The sequence below is a fragment of the Mustela nivalis genome (assembly GCF_964662115.1).
Source record: "Mustela nivalis genome assembly, chromosome: 6".
Classification (NCBI taxonomy): Eukaryota; Metazoa; Chordata; class Mammalia; order Carnivora; family Mustelidae; genus Mustela; species Mustela nivalis.
The window spans coordinates 82,436,634-82,449,604 of NC_139025.1; the positions used below are offsets into that span (position 1 = coordinate 82,436,634).

General features: G+C 36.4%; 1 protein-coding gene across 2 annotated transcripts in view; it reads right to left on the reverse strand.

The window, feature by feature from the left end:
* Positions 1 to 12,971, reverse strand: part of GOLM2 (golgi membrane protein 2) — a 105,840-nt gene that overhangs the window by 20,595 nt on the left and 72,274 nt on the right. The window lies entirely within an intron of this gene.

The following is a 12,971-nucleotide window of genomic DNA, read 5'->3' on the forward strand; positions in this document are numbered from 1 at the left end:
AGATTTTTTTCAAGAATCTGCTGTATTATGCTATTAAAAATAGTTTTTTGGGGTGCCTGGCTGGCTCAGTCAGTGGAGCATGCAACTCTTGATCTCGGAGTTGTGAGTTTGGGCTGTGTGTAGAGATTTCTTAAAATAAAAATCTTTAAAAAAAAATAGTTTCTTTTGGGGAGCCTGGGTGGCTCAGTCGATGAGCGTCTGTCTTTGGCTCAGGTCATGATCCCAGGGTCCTGGACTCAAGCTCCACATCAGGTTCCCCCCCTGGCGGGAAGCTGCTTCCCCCTCTCCCACTATCCCTGCTTGTGTTCCCTCCCTTGCTGTGTCTCTCTCTGTGTCAAATAAATAATATTTTAAAATTTTTAAAAAAATTTTATTTATTTATTTGACAGAGAGAGAGAGATCACAAACAGGCAGAGAGGCAGGCAGAGAGAGAGGGAAGCAGGCTCCCTGCTGAGCAGAGAGCCCCATGCGGGACTCGATCCTAGGACCCTGAGATCATGACCTGAGCTGAAGGCAGAGGCTTTAACCCACTGAGCCACCCAGGTGCCCAAATAAATAAATTTTTTTAAAAATCTAAAAAAAAAATTTTTCTTTTAAAAATTTCACTTTTTTTGCTGACATACACAATTAATTTTTTATATTAGTCTTCTAATAACTTTGCTAAATGCTTATTTAATACTTATTTACTTTAATAGTTTGTAGACTGTTTTGTTTTCCACATATAAAATTATACCTGCAAATAATATCAACTTACCAGTTTTATCTCTTCCTTTTAAATCCCTATACTGTTTGTTTTTTTTCTCTTTTTATATCATTTACTAGGACTTAGAGTGAAAAGCTGAAAATAAGTGATGATAGAGGTTATGTTGGTGTTCATGATTTCAAAAGGAAAATTTTTGATAGTTCACCATTAACTGATGTTATAGGATTTTTGTAGATAGTCTTCATCAGATTAAGGAAATTACTGTCTATTCCTAGTTTGCTTAGAGTTTGCTGTTTATCATGAATATATGTTGAATTTCTTCAAATGCTTTCTTTGCACATATTGAGATGCACCTACTCGACCTGTCTCATATATTTTGTAAATATGGTGAATTACATAAACTGCTTCTCAAATGTTAAATAACCTTGCATTTTGAGAATAAACACAACATGGTCATCATGTATATATTTTTATCTATCTCTGGATCTGATATGCTAATATTTTATTCAGTATTTTTAGATGTACTATGTTGGCAGGAATTGTCCTGTAATTTTCCTTTTTCATAAAATACTTAGTTCTGCCATCCAACTTATGCTGGCTTCATAAAATGAGTTGAGAGGTGCTACCTCATTTTCAATTCTCTGAAAAAGTTCATGATAGATTGGTTTTAGTTCTTCCTTTAAGTGTTTGGAAGAATTCAACCATGAAACCATTTGGGCATGAAAATTTCATTAAGGCAACGTTTTAAATTACAGATTAAGGATCTATTCTTTTCAAAGATTTTACTTTTAAGGGCACCTGGGTGGCTCAATGGGTGAAGCATCTGCCTGCAGCTCAGGTCATGATCCTAGAGTTCCAGATCAACCCCCATGCTGGGCTCTCTGCTCAGTGGGGAGTCTCCTTCACCCTCTCCCTTCCCCTGCTCCTTTTCTCTCTTGCTCACTCTCCTAAATAAGTAAAATCTTTTTAAAAAGATTTTATTTTTAAGTAATCTCTACACCCAACTTGGGGCTCAAACCCAGAACCCCAGGATCAAGAGTCACATGTTCCACCAACTGAGAGAGCCAGGTGTCTCCAGATTCAATATCTATTTTGTTTTTAAGATTTTATTTATTTTAGAGAGAGAGCATGAGTGTGCATAATCGAGGGAGGGGCAGAGGAGGGAAGACAAGCAGATTCCCACTGAACGCAGAGCCCAGAGAGTGAAGCCCTAGGTGGATCTCACGACCCCAAGATCATGCCCTGAGCCCCATACCAAGAGTTGGGCACTTAAACAAATGACCCACCCAGGCGCCCCAGATTCTATATCTTTTTTTTTTTTCAAGATTTTATTTATTTATTTATTTGACAGAGAGAGATCACAAGTAGGCAGAGAAGCAGGCAGAGAGAGAGAGAGAGAGGAAGCAGGCTCCCTGCCGAGCAGAGAGCCCGATGCAGGACTTGATCCCAGGACCCCGAGATCATGACCCAAGCTAAAGGCAGCGGCCCAACCCACTGAGCCACCCAGGCGCCCCCATATTCAATATCTTAAATAAACATGGAACTATTCAGATTTTTTGTATCTTCTTCTGTCAGTTTTATACAAAGGTGTTTTTGTAGAATACTATCCACTTCTACACTTTCCAATGTTTTGGTAGTAATTCATAATAATACCTCACTAAATATCCTCTAATATTATTCATAGGGCTGATATGGATGCTCTTTTTCATTCCTGATAATAATTTGTGCCATCTCTTTCTGTCTTGATCTGTGTTAGAGGTCTTATTTTCATTAGTCTTTTCAACAAACCAACTTCATTTTATTGATCTCATTACTGATTTCATATAGTGATCCTGAATTTAGTTATCTAGCTAAACTCTCTTATTAGTTATACTAGTCTCTTTTGGGGTGTGATGAGATTTGATTATTCAATTTACTTAATGATCATTAGTTTATTTAGGTTTTCAAATTGTCTTGAGCCAATTTTGGTAATTAATTTTCTAGAATATTACCCATTTGATCTAAGTTTTCAAATTTATTGTCAAGTTTTAGATAAAAATTTCTTGTGACTTAAAGATCTGAAGTATACCCACTGTTTTTTTAAGATTTCAAGTAATTTCTACATCCAACATGGGGCCTGAACTCATGACCCTGAGATCAAGTCTCATACTCCTCTGACCTAGCCAGCCAGGTGTCCCTAATCTCTGTTTTTTTGAATATTACTGATTTTTATCTTTTCTATTTTTTTCATTCGTATTACTAGAGGTTTATCTAATTTGTTTTTATATTTGTTCCTAGTTATTCTTCCTTTTCCACTTCACTTAAGATTGCTATTACTATTTTTTTCCCTCTCTTCTACATTCTTTCTATTTCTGCTGCTATTCTTTTTCTCCTTTCTGTGAGGTCAGATTTATCTTTGAGGTAAGGGTTGGTCTAACCCTGATTCAGCTATTTACAAGCTAAGTAATCCTTTTTTTCTTTTCTTTTCTTTTTAAAGATTTTACTTATTTCTTTGACAGAGAGAGAATACAAGCAGGGGGAGCAGCAGGGAGAGGGACAAGCAGGTTCCTGCTGAGTAGAGAGCCCCCGACGTGCGGCTTGATCCCAGGACCCTGGGACCATGACCTGAGCCAAAGGGAGATGCTTAGCTGACTGAGCTACCCATGTGCCCCTAGCTAAGCAATCTTAATTTAAAAGTACTATGAATCTTCTTTGTGTCTGCTTCCAGTCTGTAAAATGGGAATAAAATCTACACACTGATTTGTTATGCGTTTATACATACAAATACCTTTAGAACAAAAACTGGCACATACTAACCACTCCAAAGTTAGCTATTATATTAGTATCATCATCATTAGTAGTAGTAACAGGATAACTACTTCAACCTCTACTACTATTATTACTATTATGAATTTGACTCATTTGATTTTTTTTAAAGATTTTATTTATTTGTTTGAGAGAGAAAGTGAGGGAGAGGAAGAGAGAATCTGAAGCAGACTGCACTGAGCACAGAGCCTGATTTGGGCCTCAATCCCGTAATTGCGAGATCATGACCTAAGCAGAAACCAAGAGTTGCAGGCTTAACCAAGTAAGCCACCCAGGTGCCCCTCAACTCATTTAATTTTGAGGGCTTTTTTTCTTACTGCTTTCAAGGCCATAAATTTATTATATGTATTTCTCATATTTTGATATGTGTGGTACTATGTTGTACAATTTTTAAAGTGCTGATTATTCATTCCCCCTCAAAAAAAAAGTTCTTGACTGATACTTTTAAGTTTATAATACAGGGGTTTTAAGATACTATTCATGATATAAATTTCTAAAATTTATCAAGACTCTCTGTGACCTAGGATCTAGCCAATTTCTGTAATTGTTCTATGTATACTTTAAAAAAGTCTCTCTACTAAATGTAGGGATCTGAGACACCTGGGTGGCTCAGTAGATTAGCCCACTGACTCTTGGTTTCCATTCAGGTCATGATCTTGGGGTCTTGAAATCAAACCCCAAGTGGGGATCTGCACTCAGTGGGAAGCCTGCCTGTTCCTCTCCCACTGCTTCACTCCCCCATCCCGCTCTCTCTAAAATAAATAAATAAAATCTTTTTAAAAATAGGGGCACCTAGGGGCGCCTGGGTGGCTCAGTGGGTTAAAACCTCGGCCTTCGGCTCAGGTCATGATCGCAGGGGATCGAGCCCCGCATGGGGCTCTCTGCTCAGTGAAGAGCCTGTTTCCTCCTCTCTCTCTGCCTACCTCTCTGACTACTTATGATCTCTGTCTGTCAAATAAATAAATAAAATCTTTAAAAATAAAATAAAATAAAGCAGGGGTACTTGAGTGGCTCAGTTGGTTAAGTGTCTGCCTTTGGCTTAGGTCATGATCCCAGGGTACTAGGATTGAGCCTTAAGTCACACTCCCTGCTCAGAGAGGAGTATGCTTCACCCTCTCCCTTTACCTCCTCCCTCTTTCCCACTGCTTGTGCTCTTCCTCACTCAAAATAAATAAATAAATAAATAAATCTTTATAGTTGCTCCTCTTATTATGGAATAACCTTTTTCTTTTTCCCTTAAAATCTATTTTGTCATTTGTTAATACTTTTTTTTTCTTTTTTTTAAGTGGTATCTCTTTAAAATTTAATTTAATTTTTTTTTCAGTGTTCCAAAATTCATTGTTTATGCACCAAACTTTACATCAACTTTCTTTAGTTTTCACTAAGGAGTATCGTTATTGAAATTACAGTAAAACATACATTATATAAAACTTACCATCTTAACCATTTTTAAGTGTACAGTTCAATGGCATTAGATACATTAACACTGCTGTGCAACTACCACTACCATTCATGTCCAGATCTTTTTTCATCTTTCCCAACTGAAAACTCCATGTTCATTAAACAGTAATATCCTCTCCCCGACCCAGGGCCAGGCAACTACCATTCTCTGTTTCTGTATATTTGACTACTCTAGACACCTCAAATAAGTAGAATAACAGTATATGTCCTTCTGTAACTGGCTTATTTCACCCAGTATAATGTCTTCAAGATTCATCCATGTTTTAACATGTCAGAATTTCCTTATTTTCTTTGGCTGAGTAGTATTCCTTTGTACCTATAAACCACATTTTGTTTATCCATTCATTCAGCAATGATCACTTGGGCTGCTTTACCTTTTGGCTACTGTGAATAATGCTGCTATGAATACGTGTGTACAAATATTTGCTCAAGTTCTGGAGAACAGAAAACAAGGAACTTGAGCAGAGATTTGTACACACATATTCAAGAAGTGAGAAATAGCTTTCATAGTCCTTCATATTTTCTGTGTATTTAAGATTTAGTTGTAAACCTTTTATAGCTAGATTCTGCTTTTATATCCTTTAATGATCTCTTTTGATAAATTTAACCTGGTTATCTTTATCATAGTTTTTGTAATATTTGACCTTATTTCTTTGATTTTACTGTTAGGATTTTCTTCTTTAAATTTTCTTTTTTTTTTTTTTAAGATTTTATTTATTTGACAGAGAGAGATGTCACAAGCAGGCACAGAGGGAGGCGGGGGGGAGGGTGATGGGTGAGCAGGCTCCCTGCTGAGCAGAGTGTCTGATGCAGGGCTTGATCCAGGACCCTGAGATCATGACCTGAGCCATAGGCAGAGGCTTAACCCACTGAGCCACCCAGGCGCCCTTAAATTTTCTTCCTTCTTTCTAATTTATCTCCTTTCCCTTTTCTATCCACTGAGAGAGGGAAGTGGTACATTGTATTTTTTTAAGTGATTACCCTTGATTTTTAAGTTTTTCTTTTTTAATTAGTTATTTTTTTAGGTAGGCTCCATCCCCAACATGGGGCTTGAACACATGACCCTGAGATCAAGAGTCACATGCTTTACCAACTGTGCCAGCCAGGCACCTTAATCCTTAAATTTTAAACATACGTAATTTATACATATTTTAAACATTACAAAGTATTCAATATTTCTATCCTCTTTCTGAGCAGGACATGAACCTTTTCACTTTACCCCTGCATACCTTCTCTCTTATTATTTATTTATTTGTTTGTTTGTTTGTTTATTTATTTATTTGACTGAGAGATCACAAGTAGGTAGAGAGGCTGGCAGAGAGAGGGGGGAAAGCAGGCTCCCTGCTGAGCAAAGAGCCCGATGCGGGGCTCGATCCCAGGACCCTGAGATCATGACCTGAACCAAAGGCAGAGGCTTAAGCTACTGAGCCACCCAGGCACCCCTTATTTGCTGTTTGTGTTGTCTTAACACAAAAATAATTTTAAGTCAATAAATTTACCAACAGGTTTGATCAATCTGAGATCCCATTTTTTTTGTAGCTATTACTAGCACTCTTCAATTTTCTTTTTACTAAAGAGTAAGTTTTATCCTTCGTTGAGTGTTTATGAGATGTAAACTCAGTCTTGTGGAACTGAATATGTCCTCATTTTATCCTCTTTGTCCTCATTAGCTGGTACATTCTACACTGGTAGTTATTTTCCACTCATCACACTGAAGATATTACTCCATTTTCTTTTGTCACTTGAGTTGCTTATGAAAAGTCTACTGTCAATGTAACTGTTATTCCTTGGAAATAATCTATATCTTCTGTATCATTTAAGACTTTTTCCCTTTATTTTTGGATACTCTGAAGTTTCCCTACAGTGCCGAAAAGCAAAGATTTTCTTCATTATCCTACTTGACACTCAGTAGGCACATTTGTTCTGAGAACACATGCATGTCCTTATTCAACTGCAAAAGTTCTGAGCTCTTCAAATTCTTCAAAATTATTTTCAAGTATTGATTACCTACCATTTCCTCCATTCTCTACCTTAAACTCTTATTAGATATACAAATATCTTCTGTCTTAACATCTGTCATATATACATATTACATGTATTTGTCTCTGTATCTACCTCTTTGCCATTCCGTGCTATATTCCTGATAAATATCTCAATACACAGATGCCTGTGTGGCTCAGTTGGTTAAATTTCTGCCTTTGGCTCAGGTCATGATCCCAGGGTCCTGGATTGAGCCCTGCATCAGCGTCCCTGCACAGTGGGAACACTGCTTCTCCCTCTCCCACTCCCTCTGCTTGTGATTCCTCTCTCTGTCAAATACAAAATCCTTAAAAAAAAAAAAAAAAAAAAATCTCAGTACAAGTTTCCAAATCACTTATTTCAGTCAATTATTTTCATGGTCTAGCATCTCATAGACTGATTTTTGTTGCAGTGATTATATTTTGACTTTCTAAAACATAAAACTGGCTTTTATATTTATCTGTTTTTGCTTTACCTCTGCCTCTTTCTTAATCTCTTCTCTCTCTCCTTTTTTTTTTTTTTTTTTTGGGACTTTATTTACTTACTTGACAGAGATCACAAGTAGGCAGAGAAAGAGGAGGAAGCAGGCTCCCCGCTGAACAGAGAGCCTATGCAGGGCTCCATCCCAGGACGCTGGGATCATGACCCAAGCAGAAGTCAGAGGCCTTAATCCACTGAGCCACCCAGACACCCCTCTTCTTTTTTTAGTAAATTATCTCTTTATTTACCTCTTTGAGCATCCTTAAACATATTTTGTTTCTAGCAGGCTATTAGATAAAATTGTTTTCACATTTCAATTGTTGATATGGTGGCTATGTCCGTTAGCATTAATATTTTCATACATTTTAGAGTTTTGGTTTGCTGACTGATTTTCCATGTAGGTGGGGTATTTGTTCACGTTTTTTCTTTTTCCTTCTCTATGTCAACTCATATTATCTGGTAAGGTTAAAGATATTTTTACCCAGTTCCCCAGTCTAGAATGAGATTTATAATGACATTTCAGAGTTTCTATTGCATGATGCTACTGGGGATAGCACAAATTCAGTATAAAACCAATGATGGTGTGGTAGGACCATGTAGCATGGTTACAAGGCTGCATCCCCAAATTCCTGTCTCCGTAAGCCTTCAGGTTGCTAAATACTGATAGCAGTGGATACTATCAGATACCTGATACTGTTGATAACAGCCAGCAATAGCTTTATTTTCTGTTTCCTTGGCCAAGTGAAATGGAGCAATAACCAGGTCTTGGCTTTAAGCAACAAGTGAGGCTCCTGTATCATTCTGGTTGCTTTTAAAAGCTGAATTCCTAGAAACCTACATTTCCAGACCTGAGCATCATAGGTGCAATAATTCAGTTCTTTTCATTATCTAGTATTTTTGTTTCTTGACCACAGAAATGTTAGCATTGTTTTGAGATTACCTGTAACTTTTTAAGTCCTCTTTTTTAATATTTTTGTTTATCGTGTGTGAGCAAAGTGGATATATCAAAGGTGAACTCATTAAACCATGAGGATCAGAGGTTGAAAAATACTTTTAAAAATTCATATATATATATATAGGGGCATCTGTGCCTCTGCCTTTGGCTCAGGTCATGGTCTCAGGGTTCTGGGATCAAGCCCCGCATAAGGCTCTCTGCTCAGCAGGGAGCCTGCTTCCTCCTCTCTCTATGCCTGCCTCTCTGCCTACTTGTGATCTCTGTCAAATAAATAAAATCTTTTTTTAAAAAATCCATAATATATATATATATATATATATGTATATATATATATACATATATATATAAATCATATACTCTCTGATACTCTAGCTTGTCTCTCCAGTGTTGTTCAGGAGAATCATTAACCTTGGTTAAATAAATGAACTCCTGCTGCTACTTACTCTGACACATGCTATACAGAAAAAAACCATAAGAAAGGCAGCGTGATCATTGCCTACTGTTTTGAGTAACTGTCTTTCTGACTTTCAGGATAAAGCTGACATTTAAAAAGAACAGATTTTTCTATTCAAGACATCTAAATATACAGGATATGCCCTTCCTACTTGGCAAATAGGTAGGGCTTACATGAATTTTCAGTTTTAACTACCTTGGAGAATATCTGACTCCTTCCTGGGAATATGCCTCCAGGATACTTTGAAATATCCCCTAGACTATATTTTGTGTCATAACATAGCCTACATTCTACACTTTAAATTAAACCAACCCAAAGAGATCTTCCAAATTTAATGAAACATGCCAACATAGCCATTTTCAAATGATGTGGCAATACAAAATTAAATTTATAAAAATATATCAATAAAAATATGATATGCTAACCTAAAAAACAAAAAAATACTGAATTTTAAAGTGCCAAAAAATTTGTGGTGATTATTGAATAAAATCTAAGATTATTCCTCCTATATCTAGTCAGGAAAAATTATAGCTATAAATGCATAAGGTTCTGCCTAACAGGCATTCAAGAAAAGTTAGTTTAAATGTATTAGTAAGAAAAATAAATATGAAGATTTAAGTATCTAAAACTAAAAATTAAAGTTTAAAACCTAAAAACTTAAAAGAAAATAAAGTGACAAGTCACAAATAGCAAAGAATAAAATAAGTATAAGACAGATTAGAAATTAAACAGTAGCAGGAGCACCTGGGTGTCTCAGTCAGTTAAGCATTCAACTCTTGATTTTGGCTCAGGCCACGGTCCCAGGGGCCTGGGATCGAGGACCATATCAGGCTCCCCGCTTGGTGGAAAACCTTATTCCTTTCCCACTCTCCCTGCTTGTGTTCCCTTTCTCTCTGTCTCTCTGCCTGTCAAATAAATAAATAAATAAATCTTTTAAAATAAATAAAATAAAAAAGAGTGACTATAATAGTTCTAGGACTAAGAATTTTAGAATGAAGAAATTAAAAGTAGAAATTCTCATAACTATATATTGATATAATTTATGATCAAGCTATCATTTTGATTGTCACTATCTATAAATAAAAATCCCAAAACTGATACAATAAGTTTAGTAAGTATTTAACAAATGCTTACTATGTATATGAAGTCTGGGAAAATAAAAAAGAGTAAGACACAGTTCTGCCCTCAACAAGTTACCACTTTAATACAGAATGTGGGTAAATGAACAGTTACAGGATTCATGACAAACTATCCAACATTGCTGGTTTTGCTTTTCAGATTTAAGGAAAACTTTTTCTCTTTTCTCTTAAGCAATCTATAACTTAAAGCAATTTGAATGGTGATTCACAGACCTGTACCCCTGGGGATAAAAATATATGTTTATAAAAAATAAAAAATTATATTAAAAAAAAAAGCAATTTGTAAAAATATACCTTTGTTAATAAAGATGAAGTAATTTTCCCCCCTACCTGATCACTAGAAAATTCAGAAACAGAGTAATCTTATTTTCATGCAATATAGTTCTTTGGGAAACTTCAGTAAGAATCTGTTCTCCTGGTATAAGGACATATTTGGAAACTTTAGTTATATTACCAAGGATCTGACTAAATGTCATACTTCAGAATGATGCATAAAATTCAGTATGACCAGCTTCACAAATCTAAGGTTGACTGCAGGTGTTAGTATTTATTTATTCGGTGTACCTTGGGCTTGGCTTCCTAACCTCTAAAGGCTTTTAAAATTCGAATCTGAGATTCCTTATGAAAAGTCCCAGCAAACAAACTCAAAAGACCTATGTGGGCAATCACTATTGTTGCTGTACTTATATAAATAATCAGATCAATTTTAATGAGACTAGCTTTATTTTGCAAACAGATTAGTCTTACTTTGATAGAAATGGTGGTGACTATAGAGGAAAAAATGATGCTTCAACAAAAAACTATAGCACACCCTCATGGGTATTAATTCTAATCCTGTTCATTGTCTTTAAGATTTTGTTACTTACTAGGGTACCTGGATAGCTCAGTCAGTTAAGCATCTGACTTCAACTCAAGTCATGCTCCCAGCATCCTGGGATAGAGCCCTGTGTTGGGCTCCCTGCTTGGCTGGGAATCTGCTTGTCCCTATTCCTCTGCCCCATCCCAAGCTCATACTTGTTCACTCTCTCTCTCAAATAAATAAAGAAAATCTTAAAAAAAAAAAAAAAAAAAAAAAAAGGATTTTGTTACCTACTTGTTAACCAGATGGCATCTTGAATCCTTCTAGTTTCTAATTTTTCCCCACCCTCTGACTTTGAATTACTAAAAATTCAAAGTGTCCTTTTCCCAAAGCCATGCAAACTGAAGCTGGACAACTTAAATGTAAACTTCAGAGAAATCACCACAAGAGCTCATATATAGAAAAATTTTGTGCATTCCTATGTGTGTCACCTCAAAAATTCACCAGATCGGGACGCCTGAGTGGCTTAGTCAGTTAAGTATCTGCCTTCAGCTCAAGTCATGATCCCAGAGTCCTGGGATGGAGTCCCACAGTGGGGTCCTTGCTCAGCAGGGAGAGTGCTTCTCCCTCTGCCTGCCACTTCTCCTGCTTATGGCTAACAAATAAATAAAATATTTAAAAAGGAAAAAAAAAAAAAAAGAAAGAAAGAAAATTCACCAGATCACTTGATGACACTGTCAGAGACATTCAAAGTGTAAACCAGAAAAATATGTCATAGTTCCAGTGCCTTGTCCTTATTTCACCTGAACATGTTTCAAGTCCAACATCTAGAAAATCTTCTTAACTGAGTCTTCTGGGCTAAAAACTGGTTCCAATCATTAACTGTTATTTTTCTTTCGTTTCCCTAGAAATACTCAGGACAGAGACAGGTTCAATGGGTTATGGGACAGTCTATCAACTCAGTTTCTGGAATGATATTTCTTGAAGTTTCAGATGGGGGAATGACAGGATTCAGGACATGCCACCCCCAAATACAATACCTTGGCATATTAAATATTTTAAACTGAAGGAATATGAGAAATGGTATGTGAAGGAAGGACTTCCTGACCTTTCCTGAAGCAGGTCATAAAACCCTCATGTCCTCCCTGGACCTAGAGGAAAGGAACATTTTTATATCCAAGATACAGCAACACCAAGAAGAATCTGAACAAAAAGGCCTTGTTACATTTCCCCCAGCTTACTACACTTACCTCATACCCTTTGTCTTATTACATCTTTCCACAACTTTCCACTTTTCATCTGACCTAGCATAAAAACACTTAGGTTTAACCATTTCTCAGGTCTTCATTTTCTTATGAAGTGTCCTGCATCATTAAAATTTACATTAAATAAATTTATATGCTTTCCTCTTATTAATATTTGTCAGTTTAAATTTCAGACCTGATCATAGACCCTAAGAAGGTCAAGGAAAACTTTTCCTCCCCTACAGCAGTTTATTACAGAATAGTGTGGCAAATACACTAGTGAACGTATGTTCAATAGACTGAAAAAATATGAGAAAGGAGTAATTAACATGGTCAAGATTAGTAACAATATGAAGAAGGACTTTACCAAAAAGGTGACAGCAGAGCATGGCTTTAAAGTATGATTAGGAACTTCTTAGAAAAAGAACAAGAAAAGGAAATATTGAAGAATTTTTCTAAAACTTCAAAGGTAGAGGAGGAGCTGTGATAAAGCAGAAAACAGTGAACCTGAAGACTTAGATAATAGTTCTGACTGTTCCACTATTTATCTTAAGCAAATTAAACTTTTGGGACCTCATTTTTCTTTTCTGGGAAATGAGGGACTCATATATTAGAGAAGAGTCTCAAACCATAATGTAAATAAAAATAAGGTCTATGGGGCGCCTTGATGTGTTCAGTGGGTTAAGCCTCTGTCTTCGGCTCAGGTCATGATTCCAGAGCCTGGGATGGAGCCCTGTATCGGGCTCTCTGCTCAGCAGGGAGCCTGCTTCCCCCTCTCTCTCTGCCTGCCTCTCTGCCTACTTGTGATCTCTGTCAAATAAATAAATAAAATCTTTAATAAACAAATAAATAAATAAGGTCTAGGGTAAGATCTGAAATCCTAACAGGTGATATGGATGCTCTTAGTCACTG